The sequence below is a fragment of the Schistocerca serialis genome, chromosome 3, assembly GCF_023864345.2.
Source record: "Schistocerca serialis cubense isolate TAMUIC-IGC-003099 chromosome 3, iqSchSeri2.2, whole genome shotgun sequence".
Lineage (NCBI taxonomy): Eukaryota > Metazoa > Arthropoda > Insecta > Orthoptera > Acrididae > Schistocerca > Schistocerca serialis.
Genome location: NC_064640.1, coordinates 799,017,957 through 799,040,758, shown reverse-complemented (window position 1 = coordinate 799,040,758; position 22,802 = coordinate 799,017,957).

Sequence of the window (22,802 nt, the reverse complement as noted above, 5' to 3'; positions counted from 1 at the left end):
GCAGGTTGAGGACTTGTTTAGTAAAAGGCAGTGTCCTACTGCGTGAAGTCCGTAATTGTCCGCTGCACATCCTTACACGACAGGAATGATCGCTTTTTGAAGGCTTTTTTAAGAGACCGAAGGGGCGATACTCGTATGGGGAGAGACCAGGTCTATAGCGCAGGTGCTGGAAAGTCTTCCGCTTGAGCTGGCGTAACTTCTGCTGGCCTGCTACACCGACTGTCGTCTTGTATCGAAACTTGATCCTCACGGAACTTGGCACACCACTCCACAACGTTGGTTTTCGACAGATGTGCTGCCTCACACACATTCTTCATTCTCCGATGGATGTCTACCTGTGTTTGTCCATCGGCAGTCATGAAAAGTATAATAGCAAGCTGGCCCTGTTTGGACGCATTTGGTATTAACGTCGCCATAGTTCACGTTTCTGCATTTACCGCACCCACGTCGGAAAGACATGAACGTCACAATAATCCCTTGCCAACACGCCGGTGCTTATAGAGCCGCATCGGAGTCGCATTGCGTTGCATATACGCTGCAGCAGTGCCCTCAAACGGAAAGTTTCTGATCGCCTCTTTTTGTTTAGTTAGTGTTGTATGATTTGTTATCAGAGTGATAAAGATGTCGCTGGACAGATACTGGATTAAGACTATGATTATTTACTTACTTTCATTGAAATCCATCTTTTGAATAAATTAATGCTCCCAGCTAAAACAAATGTTAATTAAGTTCTGTCCATATGCCTAGCAAAGACTGTATTATATTGAGCCACTTCTTAATACCTTTAGAAGACCACTATAGAGCCAAGAAATATTTATTTATATAGGTGGTACATGTTTATCTAATAGGTGTTGAATAATCACACTTGTAATATCTAATATTTGAGGCCTTAGTTGATAACTGGCATGTTATTATTGTAATTCACGGCGTTATAATAATTCAGCTATCATATATTTATAGTCAATTTTGATGACTTTTTTTCAGTAAAATGAATGGTAGTTGGGATTCCAGTTCTAGTTCACCTCCCGGAATAGCTACGAGTTTTTCGTCGTGGAAACAGTTAAAGTATAAGCAGACACGGACACAGACCTTAAAAAAACCGCAGTACGTAGTAACCAGACAAAAGAAAACTAATTCGTAAAATAAGAAACGTATTGAATATTCTTTACAGAATTCCTCAAGAGTGAATCAGTAATCCCGCTGCATTCATGATATAACATCGGATATTCATGGCGGCCACATACCGTGTTGGGAGATGACGTTAATGTTGTTTGGTCTCAGTTATTTCAGTAGTAAAAATATTGTACCCCCATGTTGAGAGGCATACAGACACCAATTTTAGAGACATATGTATGTATATTCCAATATTTTAAATATATCTTACTATGTATGATATAAAAGTGATTGAAAAGCTTACCTTTTCATAATGTCCACATCGATATCATTAGAGACAGGACCCTGGTTGAGAATGGACACGGATGGAGTAGAAAAATCTGACGTGGACTTCTTAAAGGAACTATCCCTAAATTCGGCTAATGAAAATTGGAACACACACGATGTTTGAACTGAAATGTAGTACAGATACACCCTTCCTTTTTTTTTCTTTTATTGAACTTCGATTCTCCCCGAAGGGAGCAGGCTGGCAGCAGCATAGTACGCCGCTCTTCAGCCTACAGAACTTTTTAAACAGATGAAGATAATAAAAAACAAAAGCAGGCCATAAAAACGGTGACTTAAATTGTAAAATGGTGGAAAATCGTGGAAGTTAAAACATAAAACAAAGGGTTAGCGATGCTAATAAAATACACAGGAAGCAGACAGGTTAAATAGCAGGCAGACAATAAAAAAAAAAAACACGGCGACAGTCTGGTTTCTGTTCGCAAGAGATATAAGAATCACACCCAGCGACAGTATGATTTCCGTTCGCAACATTTCGGAAAATACGCACAACACTTAACACTCACTTGAAACACTGTGCTAAAAAGTTGGCACGAAGATGACACACCACAGCCAAGGGCGGGGGGGGGACGGGGGGGGGGGGTGAACCTGGACAGATGAGGGGGAAAAATCCTTCTACATGAGCTGCTACTATATCTTAATGCACAGCGTGCTTGCTTACCGGACAGTGAGATGACTCAGAACTCACAAGGGGAGGCCGCCAATTGTGAAATTCAGATTGGATTCATACTGCGCACAATAAAAGCCCATGGCCAGAGGTGTAATGTGGCAAAGCACTAAGATGCACTTCTCAGCCGTTGTCGAGAAAGTCGAGTTAAAAGAAACCGTTGCGGTGAAATACTCTCTACGATTAACAATTTTCTACAGCGTCGTGGCGCAGCGGTAAGCGCTCGGGTTCGTAATCCGAAGGTCGCCGGATCGAATCTCGCGCCATGCAACCTTTTTATTTTTTAGTATTTGTTTTTTTTAATTCAAATATATATATATATATATATATATATATATATATATATATATATATATTTCACAAATGCTATTAATTGTCTTCATAATGTTAACCACGTATAGTTAACGGAAGACGTAGAAACGATATTCCGAAACGAATACGTATAGCGTAAGTCAAACGTTCGAATTAGAATAGAGACGCCACGAACACAAATTTGCTGTGGCAGGTATGAAATATAAACTCCGTTACTCGCTCGTTACACTTGGAGGACAGATGTTGGATGGGCCGAAACGAGCCGCCGCATAACAGCGTAGGTGCCTGCTAACTTCGAAAGAAGGTAGATGCGGTCCCTAGCGCAACTTATAACATCGTCGAAAATCAGTGCGGACGGGAGAGCTTTGGTACACCCTGTTAAAAAAAAAATCGGAAAAATGGAGGCGGAACAATTGGAGAGCGATCCGCCTTCACCAACATGCATAAGCAATTCATTAATATATATATACATATATACATATATATATATATATATATATATATATATATATATATATATTTGAATTACAAAAAACTAATAATAAAAAAATTGCATGGCGCGAGATTCGATCCGGCGACCTTCGGATTACGAACCCGAGCGCTTACCGCTGCGCCACGACGCTGTAGAAAATTATTAATCGTATAGAGTATTTCACCGCAACGGTTTCTTTTAACTGTCGATTTTCTCGACAAAGGCTGAGAAGTGCATCTTGGTGCTTTGCCATATTACACCTCTGGCCATGAGCTTTTATTATGCGCAGTATGAATCGAATCTGAATTTCACAATTGGCGGCCTCCCCTTGTCAGTCAAATCGACGCGCAGGATTAACGACGTGTGGCTGGCGCCGCTCCCCACGGTCTTTGATTCAAACGCCAGGCTATACCCCACTCTACATGCCAGAAAAATGATACGGAAACAGTTCAAATACGATGCTACACACAAAAAATGTTACATAGTTCTTATACAGATGGCGCACGTGAGCATAGTGTAACTCATGACAGTGTCTGCAAGAAGAGCATACGGTCGATAACAGTAGGAAGGAGAACCTGATATATTTTTTGTACAGTGATTTCGGGCAACACTGCAACTTTATATTAACTATAAGCTTCTTTACGTGTACTACATTCGTAGCGCTGTATAGTAAGCGAAGACCGCTAGTGAAAACGTTGGTAGCTTACCATTCGAGACACATAAAGCTACGAGGGCTATTTGGAAAGTAAGGAACGACAGTCGCGAAATGGAAACCACAGTGAAAATCAAAACTGTTTTATTTGCAACGGTTAGCTACTCCTTCCAGCTACTCTTCTACACAGTCGCCACTCAGACTTAGACATCTGTCGTAGCGTTGTACCAACTTTTCAATTCCCTCGTTACATAAGACTGCCGCCAGTGCTTTTCGATAATTTTCTACTCTGGACCGCAGCTGGTTGTCTGTGTCAAAATATTGTCTTCATAGCCAGCGGTTCATTTGAGCAGAGATGAACCTCAGGGGTAGCCAATTACGGGCTGTATTGTGGGTGATCAAACATTTCCCATCGAAAACGCTGCAGGAGCATCTTCATTGCTCCTGCAGAGTGCGGCCAGGAATTGTCGTGTAGAGCGAACCGCATAACAGTTATGTTATGTGGATTGCATAGCTTCAGGCGAAATCTTTCGACAGGCCTTCATACTTGGCGGGAGACGCTAATTTCTAGCTATCTTTACGTTCTCACTACCAGCTCAGAACTGAAAAGGGCGACATAATGCGAACGAAGGGCGTATTAGACACAGCGCCCAACGCATCTGTGCAGAGCTTCATCAGATTTTCACTGTATTTTCATTTCGCGATCGATCGTTCCTTACTTTCCGAATAACCCTCGTAGATGAGACTTTGATATGACATTTTTTACCTACATTTTGATCAATTGTGTGCTTGATAATATATATAGTATTTTAGTTTGGTTTGTTGAATATCAATGACTTCTTGGACACAATTCAGTTGTTACATGGAAATACCCTAATGTTCCCAAAACGAACTTGTAATAAATATATAGCCTATTATTGCGGACGAAATACAGTTAGTCTAGTTTTTGCTTTTGAAACGCTCCTAACGATTTTTATGTAACTGTGTAGGCATGATCGAGCAGTCATTTGTTATATAAGATGAGCGATAAAACTGTGCGTATTAACGGAAAATAAAGAATTAAGAAATGAGTCTTGTGGGGTTTCGGCTTCGAGGCATATTCAAAACAGCAGACTTCGTTCCAGAATTCTAGCAACTTCCCACGCGCTCGACAGAAAAATCAACAAGGAATTGTGATTCTGGAGAAAGAAATGCGGTTTATACGCTGCTAGCGAAGCTCAATAAACATTTATCTTTTTACTGTGCGGTGATTTACTAACTCGACTCCGTAAAGAAATTCGGCACTGGCGGCCATTGTTAGGGCGCGTAACTTGCCAGCAATGGCCGCCGCAGTTGACTCGCTATTACCATCTATATTTCAGCTCCATTCTCCTCTTCCGATTGTCGCCGGTCTTTATTTCTCGCCACTTTCCCTTCATTCTCGGTGAACATATTACATTTTATCATTCCTCTGGCGAATCCGCGCCGCGTTTCCCCTAGCCCAGCCAGCGCAACTCATCTCCCGCTGTAAGGGGGAAACTTTGTTGAAACACGTATTTGCTTTTTGAGTGGCTTACGACTTGCTAACTCTAAAAAAAAAAAAAAAAGGGAAAAAACGAGAAGTACCTTTATCTGTCTGAGCGTTGATGTGTGTTTGTGTGTGAGCGAGTGCGTGTGTGTACGCGGTAGCGCGCCTCCAAGTGGGCTGATGGTGCAAGAATTAATGTCAATAATACATCACAGGCGCGCCATCTAGCACGCCTTTAACGAAACGCTTTGACGCGTGCTCTTCTCTAATAGAAGCTCGCCGTACGACTCTTTCCGGCGCAATTTTCTTTTATATCTCCCGGAGATACCCACTCCCCCTCCCCCTTGCATCGTCCCACCCTCTCCTTCTCTCTCGCTCTCCTTTTCCCTCGTTCTCTCACACTTCTTTTTTTTTCTTTCTTTCTCTCTCTCTCTCACTCACTCACTCGCGGTCTCTTTCCCTTATATTTATATAAAACGCCGTGCAAAGTGCGAGGATGAAAGTCGACCACATACGCTGAAGCATCACAAAGACGTGTCGCGAGCTCCTGCATGAATATGCAGCAGAGTGTCGCGATTAGTAAACAGCGGTGATGTCGCCGAGTCCCGCCCGCACCTCCGTGGCAGTCACACTTCATTGCACCGAGAGGGGTCGAAAAAGGGTTTCCTCTCTTTTCAGTTTTTTACCGGCAACGCGCGAAGTATTCGGATCGGCGTCAGAAAATCCTTGGCAGTGTTCGTTGCCACGGCTAAAGAATTCGCGTGTGTTTCATTCCGAGGTCTCCTGTGACTCTATACAAACACTGAAGACTGCTCGAATATGTTACAGTGCAGCATTCTGTGCGAGACAGAGTGTCTGACATGAATAACAGTTTCTAGCACATAAAAAAAATATCTATAGGAGGACAAAATACGAGGGTGAGTCAAATGAAAACCTTAAATTTGTAATAACAAAGCGAAATTCCGCGCCGTTATCCTGTAAGTCGGTTCGTTCGTTGTGGTCTTGTCCTGAGACTGGTTTGATGCAGCTCTCCATGCTACTCTATCATGTGCAAGCCTCTTCATCTCCCAGTGCCTACTGCAGCCTACGTCCTTCTGAATCTGCTTAGTGTGTTCGTCTCTTGGTCTCCCTCTACGATTTTTACCCTCCACGCTGCCCTCCAGTACTAAATTGGTGATCCCTTGATGCCTCACAACATGTCCTACCAACCGATCCCTTCTTCTAGACAAGTTGTACCACAAACACCTCTTCTCCCCAATTCTATTCAATACCCCCTCATTAGTTCAAATGGTTCAAATGGCTCTGAGCACTATGCGACTTAACTTCTGAGGTCATCAGTCGCTTAGAACTTAGAACTAATTAAACCTAACTAACCTAAGAACATCACACACATCCATATCCGAGGCAGGATTCGAACCTGCGACCGTAGCGGTCGCTAGGTTCCAGACTGTAGCGCCTAGATCCGCACGGCCACTCCGGCCGGCCCTCATTAGTTATGTGATCTACACATCTAATCTTCAGCATTTTTCTGTAGTACCACATTTCGAAAGCTTCTATTCTCTTCTTGTCTAAACTATTTATCATCCATGTCTCACTTCCGTACATGGCTACACTCCATACAAATACTTTCAGAAACGACTTACTCACACTTAAATCAAAACTCGATGTTAACAAACTTCTCTTCTTCAGAAACACTTTCCTTGCCATTGCCAGTCTACAATTTATATCCTCTCTACTTCGACCATCATCAGTTATTTTGCTCCCCAAATAGCAAAACTCCTTTACTACTTTAAGTGTCTCATTTCCTAATCTAATTCCCGCAGCATCACCCGACTTAATTCGACTACATTCCATTATCCTCGTTTTGCTTTTGTTGATGTTCATCTTATATCCTCCTTTCAAGACACTGTCCATTCCGTTCAACTGCTCTTCCAAGTCCTTTACTGTCTCTGTCAGAATTACAATGTCATCGGCGAACCTCAAAGTTTTTATTTCTTCTCCATGGATTTTAATACCTACTCCAAAGTTTATCTCTCGTTTCCTTTACTGCTTGCTAAATATACAGATTGAATAGCATCGGGGAGAGGCTACAACCCTGTCTCACTCCCTTCCCAATCACTGCTTCCCTTTCATGTCCCTCAACTCTTATTACTGCCATCTACTTTCTGTACAAATTGTAAATAGCCTTTCGCTCCCTGTATTTTACCCCTGCCACCTTTAGAATTTGAAAGAGAGTATTCCAGTCAACATTGTCAAAAGCTTTCTCTAAGTCTACAAATGCTAGAAACGTAGGTTTGCCTTTCCTTAATCTTTCTTCTAAGATAAGTCGTAGGGTTAGTATTGCCTCACGTGTTCCAACATTTCTACGGAATCCAAACTGATCTTCCCCGATGTCGGCTTCTACAAGTTTTTCCATTCGTCTGTAAAGACTTCGCGTTAGTATTTTGCAGCTGTGACTTATTAAACTGATAGTTCGGTAATTTTCACATCTGTCAACACCTGCTTTCTTTGGGATTGGAATTATTATATTCTTCTTGAAGTCTGAGGGAATTTCGCCTGTCTCATACATCTTGCTCACCAGATGGTTGATTTTTGTCAGGATTGGCTTTGCCAAGGCTGTCAGTAGTTCTAATGGAATGTTGTCTACTCCCGGGGCCTTGCTTCGACTTAGGTCCTTCAGTGCTCCGTCAAACTCTTCACGCAGTATCGTATCTCCCATTTCATCTTCATCTACCCCCTCTTCCATTTCCATAATATTGTTCTCAAGAACATCGCCACTGTATAGACCCTCTATATACCCCTTCCACCTTTCTGCTTTCCCTTCTTTGCTTAGAACTGGGTTTCCATCTGAGCTCTTGATATACATGCAAGTAGTTCTCTTTTCTCCAAAGGCTTCTTTAATTTTCCTGTAGGCAGTATCTATCTTGCCCCTCATGAGATAAGCCTCTACATCCTTACATTTGTCCTCTAGCCATCCCAGCTTAGCCATTTTGCACTTCCTGTCGATCTCATTTTTGAGACGTTTGTATTCCTTTTTGCCTGCTTCACTTGCTGCATTTTTATATTTTCTCCTTTCATCAATTAAATTCAGTAAGTTGGTAAGCGTGCTATAAACAGCGTGCAGAATGGCCTGTAGGTGGCAGCATATTGCAGATTGCACACATACCGTCGCACTATCGGTATAAATATGGCCGCCCCACTTGCGACTAGCACCAGGGAAGAACAGCGTTCTGTTATTCGATTTTTGCGTAGTGATGGTGTGAAACCTATTGAAATTCATCGATGAATGAAGGTTCAGTACGGTGATGCATGTTTGTTTCAGCAGCAAGTCTACGAATGGAGTAGGAAGTTCGCAAATGGTGTGGCTTCAGTGGAAGATGCTCCCCGTCCAGGTCAGTCACAACGAGTTGTGACTCCACAGAACATTGCAGCAGTTGAAGCAATAGTGAAGGAAAACCGCCGAGTGACACTGAATGACATTGCAGCATGTTTACAGATTAGTCATGGGTCAGCACACCACATTGTGCATGATGTGCTCCAGTTTCACAAAGTGTCTGCAAGATGGGTGCCACGGCAGCTGACTCCTGAAATGAGAGAACGACGTGTTGATGCTTGTGAAGAACTTCTCCTGCGCTTTGAACGAGAAGGTGATGGCTTCCTTGCAAGAATAGTTACTGGGGACGAAACCTGGGTTCACTTCCACCAGCCGGAAACGAAGAGAGCGAGCAAGGAATGACACCATTCCTCATCACCAAAACCAAAGAAGTTTCGAACAGAAACATCAGCAGGGAAGGTTATGTTGACTCTCTTTTGCGACGGAAAAGGCGTCATTTTGGAGCATTACATGCCTAGAGGGACCACTGTCACCAGTGCATCATACATAGATCTCCTAAAAAATCATTTGCTGCCTGCAATAAAATCAAAGCGACGTGGACTGCTTTCAGCAGGTGTCCTTTTGCAACATGACAATGCAAGGCCCCACACTGCCCTTACAACAGTTGCAACAATCACAGACCTGCATTTTGAGTGTCTTCCTCATCCACCATACTCACCAGACCTTGCCCCAAGTGATTTCCATATGTTTGGACCACTCAAAGACGCAATGGGAGGAAAGAAGTTCCGTTCTGATGAAGAGGTACGCCACATGGTACGTGAATGGTTGTGCGGACTACCAAAAGAATTTTTTTTTACAGGAGTTTATGCACTTTGTAAGCGCTGGAGGACTTGCATTGAGCGTGGGGGAGATTATGTTGAAAAGTGATACAGCCTTATACCACTTCTGCACAATAAATAATATAGAAAAAAATATTTAAGGTTTTCATTTGACTCACCCTCGTACACAAATTTACAAATATGCGAATATTTCCTGTGTTTTTTTATAAGCTACGAGAGGACATATGAGCATACGTCTGTTACATAAGATTATAGGAAGACCTCGATATAAACTCTTAATCTCAGGCACATATTTTCTGATCTCTCGGTAACGTAATGGTGTCTTTTTTTGCTTCCTCTATCAGAACGTTTCTAGAACTACGATACATGCAGTGTTCCTTCGGGGATGCATGCACTATAGAAGGAACAAGCACTACAGTGAATGCAGCCGTCATTAAATACACTGGTAGTTGCGAATATGGGCAACCATCGGCTGTATGATGGAATGGCGCTAATGAAAATTTGTGTCGGACTGGTACTAGAAACCGGATATCCTGCTTTACGCGAGCGGTCACCCAAACTGCTTTGGCTAACCGTGCACGACTCAGAGCGCAACCTAAACTTCCAGAAGTTATCATTCATGCTCCACAACCTGCACTCGTGCACATTAAGCAATTCCCGTACAGGGGGAGGATATGTTAACTGAAAGTCGCTGCCTGGTATCGGCGGATAAAAATGATTTTGTGTTGTTAAGAAGTACGATACAATGATGAAATTGTGGGGGAAAGAAAGATAGCCAGAACAGTTAAAGAGACCGCTTGCGTTAACCGGAAAATACGGATTCGAGACCCGATACGGCACTAACTTTCATTGTCGTCATTGCTTTGTACAGCAGATGATTGCTCGTATTCGAAACTGCGAATACATTTAATGTGTTTCTAAAAATACTGGGTGATCAAAAAGTCAGTATAAATTTGAAAATTGAATAAATGACGGAAAAATGAAGATAGAGAGGTAAAAATTGACACACATGCTTGGAATGACCTGGTGTTTTATTAGAACCAAAAAAATACAAAAGATCAAAAAATGTCCGACAGATGGCGCTTCATCTGATCAGAATAGCAATAATTAGCATAACAAAGTAAGACAAAGCAAAGATGATGTTCTCTACAGGAAATGCTCAATATGTTCACCGTCATTCCTGAACAATAGCTGTATTCGAGGAATAATGTTGTGAACAGCACTGTAAAGCATGTCCGGAGTTATGGTGAGGCATTGACGTCGGATGTTGTCTTTCAGCATCCCTAGAGATGTCGGTCGATCACGATACACTTGCGACTTCAGGTAACACCAAAGCCAATAATCGCACGGACTGAGGTCGGGGAACTGGGAGGCCAAGCATGACGAAAGTGTCGGCTGAGCACACGATCATCACCAAACGATGCGCACAAGAGATCTTTCACGCGTCTAGCAATATAGGGTGGGGCGCCATCCTGTATAAACATCGTACATTCCTGCAGGTGTTTATCAGCCAGGCTGGGGATGATGCGATTCTGTAACATATCGGCGTACCTCTCACCCGTCACGGTAGCAGTTACAAAACCAGAATCACGCATTTCCTCGAAGAAAAAAGGCCCGATAACGGTAGATGTGGTAAATCCAACCCATACCGTGACTTTCTCGTCGTGCAATGGAGTTTCCACGACAGTTCTAGGATTTTCGGTAGCCCAAATTCCGCAGTTGTGGACGTTGACAGACCCTCGGAGCGTGAAATGAGCTTCGTCGGTCCACAACACGTTACTCAACCAATCGTCATCTTCCGACATTTTTTGAAACGCCCACACTGCAAACGCCCTGCGCTTCACTAAATCGCCAGGGAACACTTCATGATGCCGATGGATTTTGTACGGATAGCATCGGAGGGTACGCCTCAGTGCCAACCAAACAGTAGTGTATGGAATGCCGGTGCGACGTGCGACTGCACGAGCGCTGACTTTCCCGTGCGTAGACGATCCGCTACAGTCTCCATTTCTTCCTGAACTGTCGCAGCAGCATTACGCCTTGTGCTCGGTCGGCCACAACGGGGTCTATCGTCTAAACAACCCGTGGCTTCGAACTTCGAAATCATTCTCGCCACAGCTGCATTTGTCAACGGACCTTTACCCGTTCGAATCCCCTTCCTATGGCCATAGGATCGTAACGCTGAACTAGCTCATTCCCCTTTCTGACAATACAGCTTTACCAAAAGCGCCTTTTCAGGTAACGTCAACATGCTGCGACTGCTGGAGCATCCGATTCTCTGTCTCATTACAGCTCCTTTTATACACGATTGTCATGCGCAGTCACTGACGTTTTGCTGTCCAGCGCCATCCGTCGGACATTTTGTGAATTTTTTTTTGGTTCTAATAAAACCCATGTCATTCCAAGCATGTGTGTTAATTTTTACGTCTCTATCTACATTATTCCGTATTTATTAAGTTTTCAAATTTATATTGACTTCTTGATCACCCGGTATTCTGGGCTAGTAGTATTTCCGCGTCGTGGTGTTGTTCTGATCTACCGTCATGTCAGACCTTACAGTGTTCCAACAAGAAATTGTTGTCTTTACTCGCTCATATGGGACAGTGAGTAAGATCGCCCAGTTAATACTAGGGACCCGCCCTGTCTTCCCACGAGTAACACTAGCAAGGGAAACTTCCCATCGCAACCCCATCACATTTAGTGGTAAGATGTTCCAGTGGATAGCCAGCCAAAATCATCGAGTGAACTCTGAACAGCCATAGCGTCGTGGTTATGTAGTCACGGTGTTGGAGGGCGAAGGGGGAGATCCCTGTTCAAATCTCCCTCGTGCCCCCTATTTTGTTCACAAAATTATGAACTGCGCGTCCATTCATTGATGTGTCTGTTCGCTGTAGTCAAATTTGTGTCTGTGTTGTGGCGTAACGCCTGTCTGCAACAGGGAAGTGTAAGGAAGGGACCTCCAGAAGTACGTACCTTCGATTTGTTCCACACATGTACCACATGTTGGGACTCTTGCGTTCCGTTTTGGAAGTTTTGACTGTTGAATTCCTTTGTTGTAACATAGTTCACACTCGTTTATTTGTTGTTTTCATTTCTGCGAGAGGACTGTGCGGTATCTCACCTGCTCTCACAATTTTACTTGCGACGGTAATATATTCTTACCACACGTCTCATGTTCTGTAACCAACGTATAGTATTACAATTGCCGAGACTACAAATGGAGAACAGACACTTCAATGACCGGACGGAAAATTCATAATTTTGTGAAAAAATGGGAAATATGGAAATTTGAATTCGTATCGCCTGTTTTGTAATTCAACATCGTGACCCCACAACCACGATGCCTCACTTACTACAAGTCACTCGATGTTGCACATTTTGAGCTTGGACCGTTCAGTGTTTCTATTTTGCTTCTATTTGCACAGTTTCGTACACCTTGCTGCTGTTTTCATGCTTGATCCGTGTTCAGTTTATGACGGTCTATACACTGGACCATTTTACCACTAAATCTGAGGGGAGTGGGATGGCGAGTTTTCCTTGTACCTGCGGCCGGACGAGTTACGTGGTGTAGCGGTACTAAGTTATAAAGGGTGAGTCAGGAGGAAAGGAATATGTTTTGAGGGGTAATAGTATTACTGATTTGAACAAAAAACTTTATATGGGCATATGCACTATTCCGAATGTTCTACCGAGCGAGGTGGCGCAGTGGTTAGCACACTGGACTCGCATTCGGGAGGACGACGGTTCAATCCCGTCTCTGGCCATCCTGATTTAGGTTTTCCGTGATTTCCCTAAATCGCTTCAGGCAAATGCCGGGATGGTTCCTTTGAAAGGGCACGGCCGATTTCCTTCCCCATCCTTCCCTCACCCGAGCTTGCGCTCCGTCTCTAATGACCTCGTTGTCGACGGGACGTTAAACACTAATCTCCTCCTCCTCCTCCGAATGTTCTCCTGCATTTAACAGATTTAATGTACATTGTTGCTTATTTTTTGTATTATCCAAACATTGTCATTGTTTACAACGTACCACAGTAGTGTAGAGGAAGTCCAGACGAACTGTTTCATATGGGACACTTCTGGTCTGTCAAGTCGAATAACTACTTCAAATCGGCCTACAAAATCTATCTCGTGTTGTGCGAGATTTTCAATATTCTCGTGCTCTCTTCGCGCAAACTATTAGTCCTAGAGAAATCATAGACATCACTTTCTTCGTAGGAATGTAATGTAGTTTAATTTTGCACTGCAATACGTTTTCGCTGGAGGGTGCAGTTTTCGAGCTATTCAAGAAATACGTACAAATGTGGTATTAAATGGGTTCCATCTTGGAATCCATTCGGAGTAGGATTTACGCCCCTATGAAGCTTTTTGTTCACAATCACTAATACTGTCGCTCCTCAAAGTATGTACCTTCCCTCCTGACTCACCCCGTATACATAAACCTTCCTCGTGAATCGGTCTATCTAACAGAGAAAACCGTAACAAAATCACTACAGTAGTTCCCGTGATTAGACGTAATATACACACAGAAAAACGCAGCGCGGGACTTTAATTTATAATATGTATAGACAAGTATCTAAAGACACTGTAGCTAGTGTCATGACAGTGCATGTAGTTCATTAGCAAACTTTTGATAATCACAGTAACGAAAGATAGACTAAATTTACTGGGAGAAGCAGGAGAGCGTTGCAGATTATTGTTACTTTTACTAACAAGAACACTTCCAGGAAAGTTATTGCTGAGCCCAGGCTGAGTCTACACAAAACCGTTTCCACGAAAGCAGAACTAAGGGAATTGTGTAAATAAAACATTCATGTACGAACTGTTATTGCTTAACTTCTAGGAAACAAAGTGACTGGAAAAGTCAAGTTTCGTAATTGTGATAAGCCAAAGACTTCGACAACAGAGGAATGAAAACATACACAGAGAATGTCTACGGAAGTGCACAGTCAAAAGTATTTTTCCCGTTGTAAAACATGATCCTTGCTACTCTGATGCCCTGTGGATTTTCTGTAATGGCATGAGTGGTCAAACCGTGCCTTCGGGCGGGCGTGTAGATTTAAGTTTCCGGTGTTTTTCCCTGACTATTTATATCGGCACGTTTCCAACGGAAATGTTGTGACGCAGTGACTCGAACAGGCTTATTAACTGACCGAGGATATGTGTAGGCAATCGTAATCATAGAGTTTAAGCACCACACTCGAGGCACACATATAAGTCCACCCCGGTCGATCGTTAAAAGAAGAAAAAGGAAAAACCGACGGGACGCGTCCATATTAAAAGTACAATAAAATTCAAAACAACGAGCGAAAGTATCTGAACAGCATGCCACAGAAGCGATTTAGAACATATTAATATAATCTACTTAGAAAACAAGTAAATCGTACTACAGTAACTACGCACCCCTACTATTTAACGCACGCACGGTAATTGCGATGTATGTTAAATCCACTGTAAAACTGTAAAAAATGTAGCTTGGAACTACGTAGTAACCATTCGCCATCTAGTGACTAGAAGACACCTACACGAAGCTTGCAGCTTTAATTGTTATAATTGAGATCAGGAACAGAAATAACAATGCACTGGTAGACAGTGCAGATCGAAAATCAGCAATAATTTACAATTCCGCTCTCGTAGATGGCAGGAGTAAGATACAGGGAGCGAATGGCTATTTACATTTTGTACAGAAACCAGATGGCAGTTATAAGAGTCGAGTAGCACGAAAGGGAAGCAGTGGTTGGGAAGGGAGTGAGACAGGGTTGTAGCCATCCCCGATGTTATTCAATTTGTATATTGAGCGAGCAGTAAAGGAAACAAAAGAAAAATTCGGAGTTGGAATTAAAATCCATGGAGAAGAAATAAAAACTTTGAGGTTCGCCGATGACATTGTAATTCTGTGAGAGACAGCAAAGGACCTGGAAGAGCAGCTGAACGGAATGGACCGTGTCTTGAAAGGAGGATATAAGATGAACATCAACAAAAGCAAAACGAGAATAATGGAATTTAGTAGAATTAAATCAGGTGATACAGCTGGAATAAGATTAGGAAATGAGACGCTTAAAGTAGTAAATGAGTTTTGCTACTTGGGGAGCAAAATAACTGGTGATGGTCGAAGTGGAGAGGATATAAAATGTTGACTGGCAATGGCAAGGAAATCGTTTCTGAAGAAGAGAAATTTGTTAACATCGAGTATAGATTTAAGTGTCAGGAAGTCGTTTATGAAAGTATTTGTATGGAGTGTAGCCATGTATGGAAGTGAAACATGGACGATAAATAGGTTAGACAAGAAGAGAAAAGAAGTTTTCGAAATGTCGTGCTACAGAAGAATGCTGAAGATTAGATGGGTAGATCACATAACTAATGAGGAGGTACTGAATAGAATTGGGGAGAAGAGGAGTTTGTGGCACAACTTGACTAGAAGAAGGGATCGGTTGGTAGGGCATATTCTGAGGCATCAAGGGATCACCAATTCAGTATTGGAGGGCAGTGTGGAGGGTAAAAATCGTAGAAGGAGACCAAGAGAGGAATACACTAAACAGATTCAGAAGGATGTGGGTTGCAGTAGGTACTGGGAGATGAAGAAGCTTGCACAGGATAGAGTGGCATGGAGAGCTGCATCAAACCAGTCTCAGGACTGAAGACCACGATAACAACAAGTGAAAAGTTGGAGATGAGAAAAATTGCTCAAATGGCTTTAATGGCTCTGAGAACTGAGGTGATTTAACATCTGAGGTCATCAGTCCCCTAGAACTTAGAACTACTTAATCCTAACTAACCTAAGGACATCACACACATCCATGCCCGAGGCAGGATTCGAATCTGCGACCGTAGCGGTCGCGCGGTTCCTGACTGAGGGGCCTAGAACCGCTCGGACACACCAGCCGGCGAGAAAAATTGCTGCCTGATAGTTTCCGCACGATTTCTTTTGCGACCAAAAATTCATAAATAAGGCATGGCATTCCTGCAGCTGGTGTCCTCATTTTGGACGACAATGCAAGAGCACATATGGCCCTACCAATGAGAGAAACACTTGACAAATATGGATGGGAAATACTTCCCCATCCACCATAGTCCTGATATGAACCCACCAGACTTTCATTTGTTGGCAAAATTGAAGGAACAACTCTGTGGAAAACATTTTGATATAATTGATGAAGTTTCCAGTGAGGTGACCCCAGTAATCGGATGTTCAACAGTGAAGATTCCCTATCCATAACATAGAAGTTGTCTAAACGATAGGAAGCTTTCATTAACAAAAAACTGAGGTTACATTGAAGGCCTGCAAAGGTACTTTATAAAATAAATTATTTTATTCAGTTATGTCTTACCATTAGCACAACTTTTGAAATGATCCTTGTATTATCGATTTTACATTTCTTTCGAGTCTTTGCCGGTGCCCTTTACAAGACTGATCATAATTTTCTTTATCTTACTGAAGTAAAAAAGAAGGTAAAACTGTCAGCAACCCATAGGTTGGTTTGAACGGTATCGTGTTTTGCTAGCGATGTCTTATTGTAGGTGGTATGCCGTTACCTTCCTTGAAAATGACTTACCTAGCCAGTTACAAGTGGACACCCGTATACCACACGTGGCTCAGGCACTACCGGTGCCAATTATCCCGAGCCGATGTCTGTTGACGGCATTAGCCTGTTTCGTCCGCTCAAAGCGCAAAGTGACTCCCTTGCACTACCACGGGATGGGACTAATACATGTGCCCTCCGGAGTCACGGCCTTGTACGTCAGCTCCCAACTCAAAAAAATGGTTCAAATGGCTCTAAGCACTATGGAACTTAACATCTGAGGTCATCAGTCCCCTAGACTTAGATCTAATTAAACCTAACTAATCTAAGGACATCACACATGCCGGCCGCGGTGGTCTCGCGGTTCTAGGCCCGCAGTCCGGAACCGCGCGACTGCTACGGTCGCAGGTTCGAATCCTGCCTCGGGCATAGATGTGTGTGATGTCCTTAGGTTAGTTAGGTTTAAGTAGTTCTAAGTTCTAGGGGACTGATGACCACAGCTGTTAAGTCCCATAGTGCTCAGAGCCATTTGAACCATTTTTGAACATCACACACATCCATGCCTGAAGCAGGATTCGAACCTGCGACTGTAGCAGCAGCGCGGTTCCGGACTGAAGCGCCTAGAACCGCTCGGTCACAGCGGCCAGCTTGCTCCCAACTCAAACTCTGGCATCGTTGGCTGCAGAGCCTCACTGGACTCCTGTTCCAAGACTTTGCGCCGGCCTCTTTGTGTGCCCCAGTTTCGGTATCAACCATCCCATCCCTCTTTTACCGTATCCGACGATTTTTTTTGGACTTCAGTTACGTCTACCGGTCTTTGCTACTTACACGTTTGTTTCAGTTTGACAGTTTACAAAGTGCTACAACAGTGTAGCCCGCCCAACCTCTTCGAAATTAAGTATCCCCACTATGTGTGGTGGCATACATGGAAAGCGATCCACGCCCGCTTTCACATGTCAACCGACATCGACCTCATCGCATCTATCTAGACGACTCGCCCAACTGCGCCCTCTGTGGATTGGGTGACACAGACGACCACCGGATCCACTGTGATCCAGCGCCTGATGTCTGGACACTTGCGCGGCGTATTGGGGTGTTTCTTACGCGCCAAACACCCGCTCAAGCCGACATCCACTAACTTTTGTTTCTGAAGGGGAATTTTTACCCCAACACCAAAACTCACTCTGTGAACTGGATCTGTGGCCATACGATCCGTTGTCTTTTTAATTCTGGCAATAAGTCACTGCTAGGATATTGGAATTATGTCAACGAAGGACACTGCGTCCTAACATGCAACCCATGTATTTCTGACGCAACGAGCCGGAGATGTGAGGGAAAGACAGTGGGTGATATACCCTTTCGCTTTTTGCATGGAGGGAAGTCGTTCCGGTGACGCTCTTGTAGCGGGAACACCTAGCGGGAGCGAGTGCGCTCGTGTGTGTGCACAGAGAGCGAGGAACAAAGTCTCTACTCAGTACTGCACTGAGACAGCACCTCTGTCGCTAGCGAATCGGAGTGATTATATTGAGTCACAAGCATTTAAGTGTTTGCAGAGTGATTATATTGAGTCACAAGCATTTAAGTGTTTGTTCACTGTGTTGGCCACGACACTTAATGTGCAGTGTGAACACAGACAGAGTATTAGTTAGCGCCTGTGAGCGAAAATTGAGTGGCACCGCGGTGGACTGGTTATCTGACCGGTGTACCACGCCAATTGTTAGACTAGGTGCAGACAGGAGTCCTTGACCTCATCAAGATGTACTGAGAGTTCGATTGGCGCAGGTCAATCCAGATGGAAAGAGATAGTTTTGTTATTTTTCATCGGCGAACGACGCAGGCAGCAGTCGTTGCAGCTCACGGTATTGTGCACTACAGCGTAGGCGAGCCCCAACTTTCTTCCATTAGAAATAACATACTTCATTCAAATCACTCCATTACATTTCTCACGCGACAGCCTCGACCGTACTTAGAAAAATTCAATCGGATAATTATTCAAGTTGAGTAGGCGTGTCTCTCAGCCATTCTGCCGAGTAAAAACATTCTTAAAGAAAGGGGATAAAAGCGCTTTCCCACACTTTGTATATAAATGTTATTAACAGGATTCCTATCCATAAGAGGTAACCTCCTATTCCGAAAAGAACTGGGAAATTTGTGTATCAGTTTATAAATAAAAGTTTCATTTGATTTTTCTTAAATTTTGCAATAAATAATATTTTCCATTCGTTTAATGTTTTCCTTACACTAACTAGCAATACTCCAGTATCCAAGTATCCCACTACTTACGTAAGAAAATAGAATATTTTTGTGTCTTTTCCTTACAGTGGACGACTCCAGAAGATATTTGTTGCTGAAAGTTTTTCAGGCAGTTCTTTTTGGTACGTTAGGAGCGTCTGTCTAACTTCTGTAGTAGTGTGGGGTGGAAATTGCTTCTTGCAGGAGACAAAGGGTACTTGTCAGATCAATCCGTTGCGCAACTCGTCAACGTAACGCCCACACACTGACAACGCTATCAGCTATACTTCTCCAGTTTCTTAGGGAGCATCTTTAATGATCCGCCGCGTAGGTGGAACGTCCAAGCCATGAGAAGCTGAAGACTGATCTGAACTTACCTGAAACGAGCAGAACTAATAACGGAATCTACGTGCGCTCAACGAGAAGACGCGTTTGGACATGCTGGCAGACGCAGGACCCGCTACTCAAGGCGGTCGTAGAAAAAGTAATAAATAAAAAACTAATTATGTTTAACTTTTCATGGCTCTCTTTCGATTTCCTTCCCTTTATCCTCTCTCGCCCCCTCATAGCTCTAGGTTAGTCGTACTGGGAGCAGAATTAAATAGGGGCCAACGCCTGAAGTAGTGTTTTTTTTAACTCCGGGCAAAAGTGGCAAGGGGAAGATAAAAAAAAAAGATGGCCGAATGGTAAGAGGTGACCGCTCACGATAAGCGGGAAATCTGGTTCGAGTCCCGGTCCGGCATGGATTTTTATCGTCGTCACTCCATTATACAGCTGATGGTTACCCATATTTGAAAATACGAATACATTTCACGTGTTTCATAACGGCTGTAGTCGCCGCAGTTGCATTGAATCGTGTTTCTGAACAACATAGGCACTAAAATAGAGTATTACAAGGGATGTTAAAGTTACTGCAAATAACCTTATAAGTCGGACAACCACAGCTGAAGAAGGACAATCAAACAATTTAAAATCAGAGATGGTAAAATAGTCTATATTAAACTGACTGACAGTCCAAATCTGCAACGGTGGTTTATTGTATTTTCGCTGTATGACGTCCGGTTTTATACCTTGGAGGTATGTTTTCAGGTCATATGAAACTAATACTTCATGTGCCACGGCTTCCAAGGTGCAAGTGCGCGTAAAAACATGTCACTCCTCGGCAAAACCTTCGATGAGATGGCAGATGAGCATTCGATCCGAACCATGCATGATCGGTAAAGCACCTTCATAACACTGTCAAAAGACGAGCCTGACAGCACACTATCATCCACGTATGGTAGGATGAAACCATCGGCAAAATCCGCGAGGATAACAAAGAATCAAAAAACACACAATCCTTGGGAGTCATCAACATACTAAAAAATATTGGCTGGCTTGGAACAGAAGTGCACGTTGCAGCGCTAGTCACACACATTGATACAAAAAAGTTTCGTCTTCATGTCTGCTACAAGTTCTCCTATACCTATAGTATTATCTATTAATGAAAATGTTCAAATGTGTGTGAAATCTGATAGGACTTAACTGCTAAGGTCATCAGTCCCTAAGCTTACACACTACGTAACCTAAATTATCCGAAGGACAAACACACACACCCATGCCCGATGGAGGTTTCGAACCTCCGCCAGGACCAACCGCACAGTCCATGACTGCAGCGCTCTAGACCGCTCGGCTAATCCCGCGGGGCTGAATTAATGATGTTCAAAATGTTCAAATGTGTGTGAAATCGTGTGGGACATAACTGCGAAGGTCATCAGTCCCTAAGCTTACACACTACTTAACCTAAATTATCCGAAGGACAAACACACACACACCCATGCCCGACGGAGGTCTCGAACCTCCGCCAGGACCAACCGCTCAGTCCATGACTGCAGCGCCCCAGACCGCTCGGCTAATCCCGTGCGGCTGAATTAATGATGTCTCATCTTCATGTTTACTTGAAGTAAACTTCGGAAGTTTGCAACTTTCTTTTCCATACCATTTTCGGGACCTGTTTAACTAGGTCGAAGAAGTCTGGAAATTAGTAATGTTCATCTCACTTGCAATTTAGAGACCCTGGTCTCAAAGATCTCATTCCGGTAACGGTGCATTGACTCTCACGCACAGTTCTAAATCTTTCGAATAGTTTTTCTTTCACACTTTTTCGAACTTCATTTATTTCTCCCGTTTGTACAATACACATTCACGTTTTACGAAACGGTTTTCCACTCTTCTTAACTTTAAGAGTTTTCTCCCTCCTTCATTTAAGGAAATACACTCCTGGAAATTGAAATAAGAACACCGTGAATTCATTGTCCCAGGAAGGGGAAACTTTATTGACACATTCTTGGGGTCAGATACATCACATGATGGCACTGACAGAACCACATGCACATAGACACAGGCAACAGAGCATGCACAATGTCGGCACTAGTACAGTGTATATCCACCTTTCGCAGCAATGCAGGCTGCTATTCTCCCATGGAGACAATCGTAGAGATGTTGGATGTAGTCCTGTGGAACGGTTTGCCATGCCATTTCCACCTGGCGCCTCAGTTGGACCAGCGTTCGTGCTGGACGTGCAGACCGCGTGAGACGACGCTTCATCCAGTCCCAAACATGCTCAATGGGGGACAGATCCGGAGATCTTGCTGGCCAGGGTAGTTGACTTACACCTTCTAGAGCACGTTGGGTGGCACGGGATACATGCGGACGTGCATTGTCCTGTTGGAACAGCAAGTTCCCTTGCCGGTCTAGGAATGGTAGAACGATGGGTTCGATGACGGTTTGGATGTACTGTGCACTATTCAGTGTCCCCTCGACGATCACCAGTGGTGTACGGCCAGTGTAGGAGATCGCTCCCCACACCATGATGCCGGGTGTTGGCCCTGTGTGCCTCGGTCGTATGCAGTCCTGATTGTGGCGCTCACCTGCACGGCGCCAAACACGCATACGACCATCATTGGCACCAAGGCAGAAGCGACTCTCATCGCTGAAGACGACACGTCTCCATTCGTCCCTCCATTCACGCCTGTCGCGACACCACTGGAGGCGGGCTGCACGATGTTGGGGCGTGAGCGGAAGACGGCCTAACGGTGTGCGGGACCGTAGCCCAGCTTCATGGAGACGGTTGCGAATGGTCCTCGCCGATACCCCAGGAGCAACAGTGTCCCTAATTTGCTGGGAAGTGGCGGTGCGGTCCCCTACGGCACTGCGTAGGATCCTACGGTCTTGGCGTGCATCCGTGCGTCACTGCGGTCCGGTCCCAGGTCGACGGGCACGTGCACCTTCCGCCGACCACTGGCGACAACATCGATGTACTGTGGAGACCTCACGCCCCACGTGTTGAGCAATTCGGCGGTACGTCCACCCGGCCTCCCGCATGCCCACTATACGCCCTCGCTCAAAGTCCGTCAACTACACATACGGTTCACGTCCACGCTGTCGCGGCATGCTACCAGTGTTAAAGACTGCGATGGAGCTCCGTATGCCACGGCAAACTGGCTGACACTGACGGCGGCGGTGCACAAATGCTGCGCAGCTAGCGCCATTCGACGGCCAACACCGCGGTTCCTGGTGTGTCCGCTGTGCCGTGCGTGTGATCATTGCTTGTACAGCCCTCTCGCAGTGTCCGGAGCAAGTATGGTGGGTCTGACCCACCGGTGTCAATGTGTTCTTTTTTCCATTTCCAGGAGTGTAATTTACAGCAGTTTCTTTGTCACTGAAGGCTATTACTATACATATAATCTTGGGGTTAGGTAGGTATTGTCTTTTTGCTCCGGCCTTTAATTAGCACAACAATCATTGCTCGAATCACAATTCAAGGAATCGTC